Genomic DNA, 15,243 nt, shown 5'->3' with positions numbered 1-15,243 from the left:
AATGTCAAAATGAACCCTGTGCCAGGCCTAAACCTTCATTTTTAATGCATATGAATCACCCCTAGGGTAGGCCCGGAACAGCCCAGAGGGCAGTGTGCAATGCATTTAAAAAGTAGGACATGTACGTTTAAGTCTTACATGTCATGGTAGTTTGTTCTTACGAATGCAAGGCCTATCTCTCCCATAGGATACCATTGAAGTTGCCTAATTACATTTTATAAGTGTAATTTTCAAATAGTAAAGGACTACCATATCAGAAATTTGGCATTTTTTTGCTGTTAGAAATGGGGGTCTCTAGTTGGCAGAGGTAGGTACCTTTGACCAAATAGGGACCCTTGCTTCTAGTCAGGGTAAGGGGAAAACACACTCTAGATAACCCCTACTCACCCCCTTCGTAGCTTGGCACGAGCAGACAGGATTATCCCAAAGGCAATGTGGAAAGTATTTGTACCAACACTCACAGTAACACAGTGATAACACCACAAATGGACACCACACAGGTTTAGAAATATGAAGTATTTTTATCTAAGATTCACAAGACCAAAACAACAAAAAATCCAACATACACAAAAAACGTTTTCAGTAAAAATGTCTTTTAAAAGTGTTGCCAAAAATAAACTTGTAGATTCTTTTTCTTTGTGCACAAGAGTACTAGGGCGAAACAGTCATTAAAGTGTAGCGAGTTATGTGCCCAAAACGTGGTAGTACAAACATGCGCCTCTTCAGCACTGACAGCCAATGCCCCTGCTGTTTGGAGCCCTTCGATATTCTCCCAAAGCTGGCTCGGAGGCCAGCAATCATGAAGGTATGCCCCCAAAAGTGGTAAACTAAAAGGGAGGCGTAACACAGGCCCCCGGTGCAGTGAATCCCCCTCCATTCATGTGCGGCCGTTGGGGTCACCAGAAGAGGAGGCCCTGTTGTTTAATAGGCCACCCGAGCAGCCCCTTGCAGCCCCGCAACCTACCCCAGGCAGCGACACAGGCAGCGGCTCAGGACTTCGGTCCGAGCGTTACCTGGGGGTTGCGGTTCCTTCTCTCGCAGCTGACGACCTGGCAGGCAGTCTCGGCAGCAGCAGCTGATCGGCACAGGGGAATCCCAGTTGCTAGGCAACCCCTTGTCTCTGCTCTGGTTAGCGTTGCTCCTTTCCTCGTAGCTGCGGTCTCGGGCAGTCAACTCGGGCCGGCGGCGGTGAAAAGCACGTAGCACTCTGAAATTCACGGCTCGGGCCAGCGGCGGTGAAAATCCCTCAGTAGTTTTAACTCACAGTCAGAATTCACATGATCACAGCACAGGCAGTGCTGGGTGCTGACACACGCACACGGTGGCACTGCGACGTTTACTAGATGCACAGGACTCTAAATAATTACTGCAGGCTTCACAAAGGTTACACGCTGTGCCCAGAAACACGCACACAGCGTCGTGAAGATCTTGGAAACTTTGGTGTTCCTGAGTTTCCACAACAGGAGGCCAGCTCTCCTCAGGCCCTTGGAGATCTCCTTTTAAGAAGGGGACACAGCACACAGCAAAGTCCTCTTCCTTCCTTTGGCAGAATAGCAACTGCAGGTCAGCCCCAGAACACACAGCATGGGCAGTCCTTCTTCTGAGTCTCTTCAGCTCTTCTCCTCAGCAAAGGTTCCTCTTGATTCCAGGATGATCTAAAAGTCTGGGGTTTCAGCTCCAATATTTATACCCCAAATGTCTTTGTTCTCTATGTGTAAGGGGTCCTGAACCCAGTCCAAACCAGTTCTGGGTGCACTCTGCCAGTGCACAACTTCGTCCTTTGTCAGTGTGGGCCAGGGTCTTCAGACACATCGCAGAGGGTGGAGCAAGTCTTTTTTGGAAGGCAGGCACAGCCCTAGTCGGGTACGGGTGCTACTCCTCCCACCACTCCAAATGCAGATTGGCCTATTCAGCCCTGGTTGACTCACCCAGACTCCTGGAGCCACCCCAGCCCCTGTCACTCCAAGCCCAGACAGTCAATCCATAACAAGGCAGAGGCACACAGAAAGGTTGAACAAGAAAATAGCCACCTTCTAAAAGTGCTATTTTCAAACACAGAATTTAAAAACCATCCTTACTAAAAGATGTGTTATTAAATTCTGAGTTCAGGAATACCAGACTCAAAATTTCAATCTCACTCCTATAGGAAGATATTCTTGTAAAATGTTAGAAAGCATTCCCCATTCTGTCCTATGCGCAAGATAGCCTTTCAATAGTGAAAAATGAAATTGGCAGTATTTCGCTATCAGTACATGTTACACACACTAGTACATGTCCTACCTTTCCCATACACTGCTCCCTGCCCAAGGGGTACCTTGGGCCTACCATAGGGGTGTCCTATGTATGGGAAAAGGGAAGGGTAAGGCCTGGCAAGTGGGTACACTGGCCAGGTCAAAATGGCAGTTAACAAACTGCACGCAGGCTTTTCGGTGGCAGGCCTGAGACATCTTTTTGAGGCTACTCAAGTGGGTGGCACAATCAGTGCTGCAGGCCCACTAGTAGTATTTGATTTAACAGCCCTTGGCACATGTAGTGCACTTTACTGGGGACCTACTGGTAAACAAATATGCCAATCTGGGAGAACCAATCACAATATCAATTTAGACAGGGAGCACTTGCACTTTGACACTGATCCGCAGTGGCAAAGTCCCCACAGCATCTAAGCCAGCGGAAACTAAATCCAGCACAACATCAAAAATACAAGAGGTAGAGACAAAAAGTCAGGGAGAACCATGCCAAGGATGACAGGTCTAACATTTGCCTTAGCCACTTAGTGTCTGTAGCATGTCTCTGGTCACATGAATGCATGTAGCTGACAATTGGGATTTGTGTATTCCTCCTAGACAGCCACACAATAGTAAGCTTAGCTGTTTCTGGATGGGCCATCACTGGCAAGATGGGAGAGATAATTTGGGTACAGCCCCACGTACTCCTGAATAGGCTGTGTCCTGACTCTACACAAAGGGCTGCATAGTCCCTGTAGTTCATCTGGAACCTGGAAAGGGAAGGCAATTTCCCAGCTGACTTCAAAGGGAAACCTCTGGAAGCTTCTCCCCCACTTGAAACGCACAACTGGATATAAATATTGGACCTCAGACTCCAACACTTCAGGACACTTCTGGACCTATGGATACTTTGCCAGGACGAAGGACTGCTGTGCCACTGAAGAACTACCACTCTGCTGGACTGCGCTTTGCTTGACTCCTGCTCTGCTGTGTGACTTGCTGCCTGTTGCCTCCTGCCTGAGTGAGAAGGACTGGCTCTGCATCTCTCGAACCCAGAACCCCAGAGTGACTCCAAGGGCTAGTTGGCTGCTGTCCTGACTTGAGCCTCATGGACAGAAGGCTTCACCATCTTTGCACCTACACCTGGACTCTGCCATCTATGAGTCTAGCTTGCCAAATGGTGCCCTTCCTGGACCCTTGGAAGTAGGCCTAGGGCCTCTGTGGATCCAGCAGAACTGATGCCTCTCCTCTGCTGTGTGGCATAACCCCAAGCAGAACTGCAGCACCACCATTGCTGCATGGATTGGACCTGTCACAAAGATCTGCATCTCATTGCAGCTCTTCGGAATCGCCACTTTGCCCCGACTGCACGATGCATCCTTGGCACAGGCCCCTCGCCTCCCTCTCCAGCAGCAACCTCAATGACAGATTCCACTTTGTAGCCTCGTTGCTCCTTGGAACTGACGCATCACCTCAAGTGCACGATGCATCCTTGTCTCTGGACTTCGTATCGCAAGCCCTCATCTAAGGGATCTTCGACAACAAAGCAACAGTACCTTGCATCGCAGTCTTGCCACATCTTGGAACAGGCAGATCCCCTCAGCTGTGCAATGCAGCTTTGATAAGCATCCACACAACACTCTGCTAACCAGCGTTAAAGTTACTTTGTTCACTGGGCCAAATTGGGTACCTGTCGACAGTCCATGCTCCATGGCGGTCGGCCTAACTTGTTACTTTGTCCAGGTCCAGCACAATCGGATATCCAAACCTGGCCTTTATGTGCTACTTTTGCTAAAATACTTAACAATTGAATATCTCTGATTCTACTGATTGGATTTTTGTTTTGGTCTTGTTTTATTTATTAAATTATTAAATGAACTCTATTCTTCCAACCTGGGTGCCAATTCCGATCCGGTAAAAAAATTCCCCGTCCGACTCGTATCCGGATTATTTTCCGTCCGAATCGTCAAAGTAGCGTACAAACTGCCAAGTACGATTCGAACGGAAAAAAGTCCATACGAATCGCATTGGGAAGATTTCCCCACACGTCCTCGGGTCGGGAAAAGTCACCGACACGTCCCCGGTCGAAAAACCCACCGTGCGGAAAAATAAAGTCCGACAGCGCAAGTACGATCCCTCCCGTCCTCCCCATTTCACAACCGTACACAAAAAACACCGTCCAAACCGAACTCCCATAGCAACCATGGAGACATGTGCCCGCATACGCGCCGAACACCCCACCACCCCCCCGCCCGCGTATGTACGCACCGAACCCCCCCCAGCCGTGTATGTACGCACCGAACCCCCACCCGTGTATGTACGCACCGAACCCCCACCCCAGCAGTGTATGTACGCCCCGAACCCCCACCCGTGTATGTACGCACCGAATTCCCACCCGTGTATGTACGCACCAAACCCCCACCCGTGTATGTACGCATCGAACCCCCACCCCAGCAGTGTATGTACGCCCCGAACCCCCACCCGTGTATGTACGCACCAAACCCCCACCCGTGTATGTACGCATCGAACCCCCACCCCAGCAGTGTATGTACGCCCCGAACCCCCACCCTTGTATGTACGCCCCCGAACCCCCACCCGTGTATGTAAGCCCCCGAACCCCCACCCGTGTATGTACGCACCGAACCCCCACCCGTGTATGAACGGATCGAACCCCCCCCAGCCGTGTATGTACGCACCGAACCCCCCCCAGCCGTGTATGTACGCACCGAACCCCCATCCGTGTATGTACGCACCGAACCCCCACCCGTGTATGTAGGCCCCGAACCCCCACCCGTGTATGTACGCACCAAACCCCCACCCGTGTATGTACGCCCCGAACCCCCACCCGTGTATGTACGCCCCGAACCCCCACCCATGTATGTACGCACCGAATCCCCACCCCAGCAGTGCATGTACGCCCCGAACCCCCACCCGTGTATGTACGCATCGAACCCCCACCCCAGCAGTGTATGTACGCCCCGAACCCCCACCCGTGTATGTACGCACCAAACCCCCACCCCAGCACTGTATGTACGCACCAAACCACCACCCGTGTATGTACGCACCGAACCCCCACCCCAGCAGTGTATGTACGCACCGAACACCCCCCCCAGCCGTGTATGTACGCACCAAACCACCACCCGTGTATGTACGGCCGTACCCACACCCCACCAGGGAATGTACGGACCGTACAAGCGCTTGTACAGTCCGTACTACTGTGGCGTACGCATACGCCCGCACCCATATTGTGATCCGGACCGTACAAGCGCTTGTACAGTCCGTACTACTGTGGCGTACGCATACGCCCGCACCCATATTGTGATCCGGACCGTACAAGCGCTTGTACAGTCCGTACTACTGTGGCGTACGCATACGCCCGCACCCATATTGTGATCCGGACCGTACAAGCGCTTGTACAGTCCGTACTACTGTGGCGTACGCATACGCCCGCACCCATATTGTGATCCGGACCGTACAAGCGCTTGTACAGTCCGTACTACTGTGGCGTACGCATACGCCTGCACCCATATTGTGATCCGGACCGTACAAGCACGTGTACAGTCCGTACTACTGTGGCGTACGCATACGCCAGCGCCCATATTGTGATCCGGACCGTACAAGCGCGTGTACGGTCCGTATCACTGCTTGTGGGGTGCCCTAGGGCGTGGAACGCACCGTACCTGTGTGTAAATGTATGAAAACACATAGGGGACACATGAGGGACAAGTATAAGGGCCTAAATGCATGATGGTTGCCATGGAGACTGAGTTAGATTTTTGAATTTGAGCACCAGGTGCCCAGCAGAAGTAAGTTTGAAAGAATCTACATTGTTGCAATGTGGATGTTGACTTGCCATCATCATCAAAACTGAAACCATGCAAAGCCACACACTGGGGTAGGTTTGAAGGGATTGGATGAAACGTAGGATGCAAATGTGACTGACCAATCAATCTGTACTCCTATACATGAACAGGCCAGCCAGGCATATATGAGCACTTGCCTGCACATCCATTCATCCATGACCACTGCTGCTGATAGTGATTCCTCTGGCACCATGTCCAGGACTGTGGAGAGGTCACAGCCATTCACCCAGGAGGAGAACCTTGCCCTGATAGATGTGATCCTCCCACAGTTCCAGAGCCTGTATGGTCGACCAGGGGTTCAGGTGAGTGCAGACTCCACTAGCTTAGACTGTGCCCCTTTTGTGTGCCAGTGACTTCTGGCATTGTGTCCATGTGTGACAGACATGCACTGTTGTTTGGAGTGGGTCCCAGGGTGTGGAAGGCCTCATGTCACCCATGCAGAGCATGCTGTGTTTCCTGTGTGCACTCCTCACTTGCATAGTGCCTACTGTGACAATGAATGCAAGGTGCATGCCACATTCTGCCTGCATACTCCTCCTGGGGATGTTGTTTCCACAGTCCTGATGTGATCCTGTGTTCCCCCCAGTGTGACAGGTGTCAGTACCCATGGATGTGTGTTTGTTCAGTGTACCTGTGCTGTGAGTGTCCAAAGGCCGTGTTCGTCCCCTGCACATTGGTGTGTGTGTAAGTCCCCTGTCATGTGGGTGAGTGCATATGGGGAGTGTTGCACACAAGCAGCATGAGGGATGGATATAGCCTGGCCATCCGATGTGAGCAGGGAGCAGTGCTGTGTGCATGCCGTGCTGAGCCAGCCCCACACCTGTGACACCCCCGTCTACTGGCACATGGGCAGAGTGAGGTGTGTACCCGCAGTTGGCAATGCCATGTGATTGTCCTGTACCTGTGTGTGTCTGTGTACTCTGCTGAGGTAGCATCAGTGTGCTGGGGCAGGTGACTGCTGTGAGGTGCTGTACATAATCCTGGTGTAGCCTGTGAGGCACAGTGTGATCCCTGGTCAGTGAGTGTGTGGTACCCCTCATGCCACCCGTGTACTTTCAATGGCACGTAGTGCATTTGGCCTTCCACAGTGGATAATGTCCCTATGACAAAGGTGCAATTAGTTGCATGCATACCATGGCCTGTTCATAAAGAGGATTGTTCTATATGTGTGTTTCTGTGTCTTTGCTCATGTGGATTAATGTATTCTCACTTTTGCATCCTCACAGGTAGGCGCCATTGCCAAGGGGGAGATCTGGAGGGAAGCCGTCAGTGCCGTGAGGGGTACAGAGGGTCGGAGGCGGAGCCTGTCTCAGGTGAGGAAACGCTGGCAGGACATTCGGTGCTGGACGAGGAGGATTGCACGGGTCCTGCTGGGGGACTCACCTGTGAGCCGTAAGAACCGTGGGCGCCGTCGTCTGACTCACATCCTGAAGCGTGTGCTGGCGGTGGTCTTCCCCGATATGGACAGGCGCCTACAGGAGAAGCAGCAGCAGGAAGGGGGTAGGTACATGTGTGTCAGTTGTGTGTCCCCAGCCAATGTAAGTGTGCAGTTGCATGGATACACTGCCAGGGTTTGATTGTGCAGTGCGTCAACTTCTCCCCAAAGTAGCACAGTGCTGTTCTCACTCCCTCCCTTCCCCTCCTTGCCATGTGTTCCCTGGTCTGTCTGTAGCCACTCTTGCACAAGGTTATTTAGGCAGGCAGTTCATGCAGGTGCCCAATGCTAGCAGCATCATGTGTGGGGGTGATGTGCCACAGGTATGGGGACCTTGCGTGTGCCCTGGCCAATTTCAGTCATTGTGGTGTCCATGTCACTTGGCACTGATTGTGAATCACGACATAGGGGTGTGTCTCCAAAATGTACAGCCTTCCAGCATGCATGTCCAATTGTGTGCCCTCTGACATGATGTGCCTGAGTGGGAGGCCTGCTAAGTGCAGGGACAGTTGCTTAATTTGCAGTCATGTCCATCCTGGACCATGGAGTGCAGGTGCTGTGCACATTTGTCCCCAGAGGCTGGCTCCTCTGTAAATTTTTAGGTGCAGTGATTTGCTGTTGTGTCATGCTCTCCATTGTGTCTCAGTGGCATGGTGGGTCGACAAACTGTGTGTTCCATGGCCTACATGTGTACATTGTTTTGTAGGTGTTACTCCTGTTGCTTTTCAGGCTATGCAATGTGACCTATGTATATTTGACTCATGTGACATATGTGTACAGGTGTCTGATTATCTCCTGTCTCTTCACCTTGCCCACAGCATCGCCGGGGGACACGGAAGGAGACACTAGCACGGACCGGGAGGAGGGATTGAGCACCAGTGCCAGCAGTGCTGTCCTGTCTGGCACATGGAGTGGCACGGAGGCCGAAGGGAGTGAGGCAGAGGACCTGTCGACTGCCAACACAGACTATGACGCAGACGGGTCCGAGGCTGAGCTCCAAGAGGTGGCGGAGTCTGCCCCCCCCAGCTGATGGCAGCCCTCCACATCCCCCCGCCACCTCAGTTTCCATCACCGGCCTCCCACCTGCTCGTGGCCCTTCCCTCCGTGCTCGGTCCCCACATGTCTCCTTCCTGCCAGGCACCGCACCCCCTGCCCCTGTCACCACTGCTGCGGTGAGTGCGGAGTCTGTGGACATCCTGAGGCAGTTGCAGGTTGGTCAGACTGCGATGCTAAATGTCCTCCATGCCCACACCCAGGTGCTGACCCAGATGGAGGCATACATGGAGGGCATGTCGGCTGCGCAGTCTGACCAACGGCAGTTGCTGAGGTCCATAGACTCCACACTGACTGCAGCACTGGATCTCCTGCAGCGCTGCCTACCCCCCCTACCCCTGCACCATCCACAATTCCCACTCCCGTGCCTGTCCCACGCACATCCAGACGTCAGCGTGCACGCACCCCAACAGACACAGGCACCACACCACCAGGGAAGTCGAAGCGCACACCTCCTGTCACGCACACACAGGGTGAGGAAGGCACACCCACTGGGTCGGGGGGGAAACGTAGAACACGCAGCCACAGTGGGAGTCCGCAGTCCACACAACCCACTCCCTCCAAATCCACTCCCCTTAGCTCTCCTGGCCAACAGTCGGTGACAGCATCATCCACTGCAAGTGTGCCCCCCAGCCCCAGGATGACACCACCCCGCAAGCGGTGGAGGCGGGACCCGGCCAGGGGAGTTGAGTCCCCCACCCTGTCCACACCCTCCCCCAGTGGCGCTGCGACCCATCCCTCTGCCCCCCCCCCCCTCCTTGGGGCCTGTGGTTCGATTGGGTGCAGGGGAGTCGCTGGGGGAACTTGCCGACGTGTGCAGCGCCATTCTGTCCTCCACCTTTGGCGCTGGCACCCCCCCTGTGGCAGAATCATCCCTCCCTGCACCCACAACACCTACCCTTGGCCCTCCTGTCCCTGCGGTGCCTGTTTCCACCCTCCCCCCTGATGCCCCCTCTTCTGTGGATGAAATGGACATGTGAACTGTGCAGGCAAGCTAGGGGACACACGTCCCGATGTGTACCCCCCCCCGGACTTTGCTGCTGGCCTGGCCCATGGCCCTTGTACATAGTGGACATTTTCTCAGAGATATTTTCCTGCTGAATAAAGCATTTTCTTTTGGTTTTGCATACTGATGCTTTCCTGGACTTGCTGTTGGTGCTGGTGCTCCCTGAGTTGGGGTGGTGATAATGTGTTAGGGGTCTGTGAAATGTTGGAGTGTGCTGCTCATGGGGTGTACCCTGCCATCTGCGTGCCATCACAAAGGTCTCTGCCAATGGTATTTGGTCATGTTTGCTCTCACTGTATGGTGACATTGTCCCAAGGTGTGTTCCATCCTCTGTGGAGCAGGCCATTTTCCCTGCAGGGTGTCTCCCAAATGCTGTGCTGTGCTGTGTCTACATTTCCTGGATGTGTGAGGGTTGCCTTTCAATATAGCCATGCTGGCTCAGCGATGGCTCCACCTGCATCTGGGGTATCACCCTTGTTGGTCACTGAACTTGTTGATGGGGTATATTGTCCTATGTCTGGGCACTGCTGGGAGGACTCTGCACCCACCCCTCCTATGTCTGGGCACTGCTGGGGGTGTTTGGCACACACCATTCTTATTGCAGGTTAGGTGCGTACATACACGGGTGGGGTTCGGTGCGTACATACACGGGTGGTGGTTCGGTGCGTACATACACGGGTGGGGGTTCGGGGCGTACATACACTGCTGGGGTGGGGGTTCGGGGCGTACATACACGGGTGGGGGTTCGGGGCGTACATACACTGCTGGGGTGGGGGTTCGGGGCGTACATACACGGGTGGGGGTTCGGGGCGTACATACACGGGTGGGGGTTCGGTGCGTACATACACGGGTGGGGGTTCGGGGCGTACATACACTGCTGGGGTGGGGGTTCGGGGCGTACATACACTGCTGGGGTGGGGGTTCGGTGCATACATACACGGGTGGGGGTTCGGGCGTACATACACAGGTGGGGGTTCGGTGCGTACATACACGGGTGGGGGTTCGGGGCGTACATACACTGCTGGGGTGGGGGTTCGGGGCGTACATACACGGGTGGGGGTTCGGGGCGTACATACACTGCTGGGGTGGGGGTTCGGTGCGTACATACACGGGTGGGGGTTCGGGGCGTACATACACTGGTGGGGTGGTGGTTCGGTGCGTACATACACGGGTGGGGGTTCGGGGCGTACATACACTGCTGGGGGGGGGGTTCGGGGCGTACATACATGGGTGGGGGTTCGGGGCGTACATACACGGGTGGGGGTTCGGTGCGTACATACACGGGTGGGGGTTCGGGGCGTACATACACTGCTGGGGTGGGGGTTCGGGGCGTACATACACGGGTGTGGGTTCGGGGCGTACATACACTGCTGGAGTGGGGGTTCGGTGCGTACATACACGGGTGGGGGTTCGGGGCATACATACACTGCTGGGGTGGGGGTTCGGTGCGTACATACACGGGTGGGGGTTCGGGGCGTACATACACTGGTGGGGTGGTGGTTCGGTGCGTACATACACGGGTGGGGGTTCGGGGCGTACATACACTGCTGGGGTGGGGGTTCGGTGCGTACATACACGGGTGGGGGTTCGGGGCGTACATACACTGCTGGGGTGGTGGTTCGGTGCGTACATACACGGGTGGGGGTACGGGCCGTACTTCCACGGGTGGGGGTACGGTCCGTACATACCCCTACCCACGCTCTGCGTGCCTGGGTACGGGCCGTACCCATGCCTTTGGTGGGTGGGTACGGTGCGTCCCCCCATTGTTGCGGTGCCGTGGGGTCCGCACCGTACACAGGCCTTGGGGGCGTGGCTACGGGTCGTACCACGCGTACCCCTACATGACCCCAGCAATGCTGGTACGAGCCGTACCAAGGCCTTTCTGACGTGGGTACGGGCCGTACCGCCATTGTTGGAGTGACGTAGGGGGACGCGTGGTACGTTCCGTACCCACGCTCTTGCGGCCTGGGTAGGGTACGTACCGGTTCGCGTGACCATCCACTTCCGTTGTGGCGGACGCTTGCGTTGCTGGCCTCGCCCCCACCCCCTGGAAGTGACCAGGCCCTGATGGTCAGGTATGTCCAGGCCATGTGTGATTTGGTACCATGTGTTGGTGTTGTGTGTCCTGCCCCTGCCCCCCCCTTTGCCCCTGGTTGTTGTGCTGACCTTCTGCGGCGTCTGCGTCGGTTCCTGTACGCCAGGTGGACTGCTAGGAGGGCAGGGATGGCACGTAGGTTCGGGTCCATGTCTGTTCGTCGCGTCCAGCTGCTCCTTGCGTGTGTCGTCCTGATTTCCCGGCAGTTTTTGGCAGCCGGTAAATATTTTCCGTGCGGGATGACGTCGGTTCGATTCGTACTTCCTGGTTCGTGAAACGTAGGCTGGATGCGTACCGACGTCAGGTCGGCGCCTTTCAGGATCGGAATTGTGTTTAGTTTCTGTTCGGTCGGTGTTTTGTTCGATTCGTACGGAAATGGTGTTTCCGTGCGAATCGTACTTGCATTTTCGGATGGATTTAGCACCGGGTACGAGTCGGACGGAGATAGGGCTCCGTCCGACGGTTCGTACCCGGTTTTTACCGGATCGCAATTGGCACCCTAGTGTGGGTTTTTTTAGGTGGAGTTTTCACTGTTTCACTGTCTAAAGTGTTGCACAAATACTTTGTACATTGCCTCTAAGTTAAGCCTGACTGCTCTGTGCCAAGCTACCAGGAGGATGATCATTGGTTAATTTGAGGTTTGCTTGTGCCTTACCCTGACAAAGGTCATGGTTTCTCCTTGACCATGGCTCACACCTTAGTCAACCAGTTACCCAATTTGTTACATGGAAGAAATCCACCATCCTAGGGTGTGCTGACTAAGCACCTTTGCCTCACAGTTTTGGCAATTCTCATTCATTTGCAGTGACTGTTCTTGTAAAAAGAGAAGTGCAATTAGTGTCATTAGCACTCTGAACATCAGAAACATAGGTCATCTGCATGACTCGCTCCCATAAGAAACGCACAGTACATTGCAATGTAAACCACCTTACAGAGCCTGTCCAAGGTCATAGGACTAACTACTACAGCCTCAGTGTAGGAGGCAGCAAACAGGCCAAAATGAATTGCCTCTTGTGTGATACATATTGGGTTATATCAACCGTTCACACATCAACTACATTGGCATTATAATGAGACCTGATGAATGTACCTGTATGCATACTGAACTGGTCCACAGGATCATTGGACTGAGACCATGACACCATACCCCAAGAAAATACATGAATACAAATTACTAAAAAACAGCACTAATACTAAAGTGATATACTGAAACATTTTCTGAATTGTTTTGATTATTAAATGAAGACACAAAAAACTGTATCGCCCTTACTATGTTCCATTCATTAATACTCTCTCCCCTTAACCGTAACAGCTATTTACAACCCCCCGGTTCGTTTCTTGCAGCTCCCAATTATTCTATCAAGGCTCAGAAATCTCCCTGTTACGGCAACATCAATATCCATCAAAAGATGCAAAAAGAAATCAGAAGGGGAGGGGATGGTGGAAACAACAGGGGGAGAGAGAGAGAGAGAGCTATACAGAGAGAGAGCCCTGTTAAGGACCGGTGGGACACAATGAGATTTGGGACTGAACCTGAAAGGACAGCTACATAAATATCTCAGGTAGATGTGGCTTGAAAGATATGTTCCAGGCAGTGCATTTTTTGGATGTACATAGCTTCTTGGATGGCTTGAGTAATTGCTTTGTAATACGTTCAATTGTTTCCCACTATTTAGAAGTCCCATATGTGTTAGTCTATCCCTCTATTTTTTCCATCAACCTAACAAAAGTTAGCACTTTCTATTTTAGGAGGATAGATTGGTCTGTCAAAAGGAATCAAAGTGGCCATAAACAGCTCAATAACTGAATCCCTCCTGAGCTTCAAATCCAGGAACAGAAACAATCTTCTGAGAGAATTTTTAAAGCAGCTCTTCTACTGTGTGAAAACACCAGATCAGCTTATTTGTGAGCACATCTAAGATTATTATTCTCCTTTGGTCGTGCATTGAACAGTTTACAAAGATACTGTACCCTTGAAAAGCTGCAAATATCCTTACCAAAGAAGCTCTTAAGTTTGAATATTATATATATTTATGATCTGTGTTGATAAGCCCTCAGTTACACACATGAAAATCCAAGTCACACATGCTCAATGAACACATTGAAATTCTAAATGCACTCATCTCTTACATAAGGGAGCACCCGTATTTTTCTAATAAAACCCCTGCTTTGGAGCAATGAACTACAGCTGCACCAGCTGGATAAACAGCAGTGCCTGTTTTGTTTCCTGCGTTGATATTTCTAACAATGTTTCATAATGACATTTGGAAGATCCCCTTATTTCTTCAGGTATTGGACTGTCATAAGGAGATGGACAGAACAGACAGCTATAAGTGGTGGGACTGTACGTAAGCAATTTTGAGGAAATCCACATACAAAACATCACAAATCCATTCCTACAGAGGATTCTTTTTTGGAAGCGTTACATAGATGACATCATCCTGATCCGGGAAGGCGACAGAGAAAGCCTAACCCACTTTCATCAATGGATAAACACCAGGGATGAATGGCTGAAGTTTACCTACACAGCAAACAACAAAAAACGGGATTTCCTGGATATATTCATCACAAAAGAGCTGCTCCTAGTGTGATAACCCAAGCGAGTTACAAGAACGTCGTAGGTGTGGGTATCTCACAAAAAGATACGGACTGGTCTCACACACCACCTGGTGTCATGCTTCATCATTGACCAGTCCTCGCCCTCCAAAACCTTCGTTTGATGGAGGGCGGGCATACACTTGACGACAAGGATGCACTTCTAAGTGGAGGAGTGGGGGCCCGTGACTATGTGAGTGAAGTTAAAAATCATTATAGTAATCAGTAGCAATTCTTTAATGTGAGATGAATACCATATGATATTAAAATATAGGTGTGACGGTAGTTCGGGAGGACCGGGAGCGGACGTATAGGCTTTGGGACGCATTGACCTCAAGTTACAAGGAAACACAACTGTGGTTTCTCCCCCGCCCCCTCCCCCATGGGACAAGTTGTCCAAATTACTAGGGCTTCACTATTGGAAGCAGCTCTAAGACGGTGAAGTGTGCCTTGTGCCACACTCCCGCAGTGGTATCACATTACCTATATTGGTAAGAACGGAGCCCTTTATTTCTTTTTCTAGGTCCTGATGAATGCCACGGACCCTTCGGGGCCATCCAGGCAGAAACATGTCGACCATCCATTAGACCATTCACTAGACGGTTGGGAACAATAACCGTCCCAACTACCGTCACACCTATATTTTAATATCATATGGTATTCATCTCACATTAAAGAATTGCTACTGATTACTATAATGATTTTTAACTTCACTCACATAGTCACGGGCCCCCACTCCTCCACTTAGAAGTGCATCCTTGTCGTCAAGTGTATGCCCGCCCTCCATCAAACGAAGGTTTTGGAGGGCGAGGACTGGTCAATGATGAAGCATGACACCAGGTGGTGTGTGAGACCAGTCCGTATCTTTTTGTGAGATGCCCACACCTACGACGTTCTTGTAACTCGCTTGGGTTATCACACTAGGAGCAGCTCTTTTGTGATGAATATTTAATATTGGAGGCTGCTGCCTC

This window comes from Triturus cristatus, chromosome 9, assembly GCF_964204655.1.
Source record: "Triturus cristatus chromosome 9, aTriCri1.1, whole genome shotgun sequence".
Classification (NCBI taxonomy): Eukaryota; Metazoa; Chordata; class Amphibia; order Caudata; family Salamandridae; genus Triturus; species Triturus cristatus.
The sequence above is the reverse complement of the archived record's forward strand: the minus strand, read 5'-3'. Positions refer to the sequence as shown.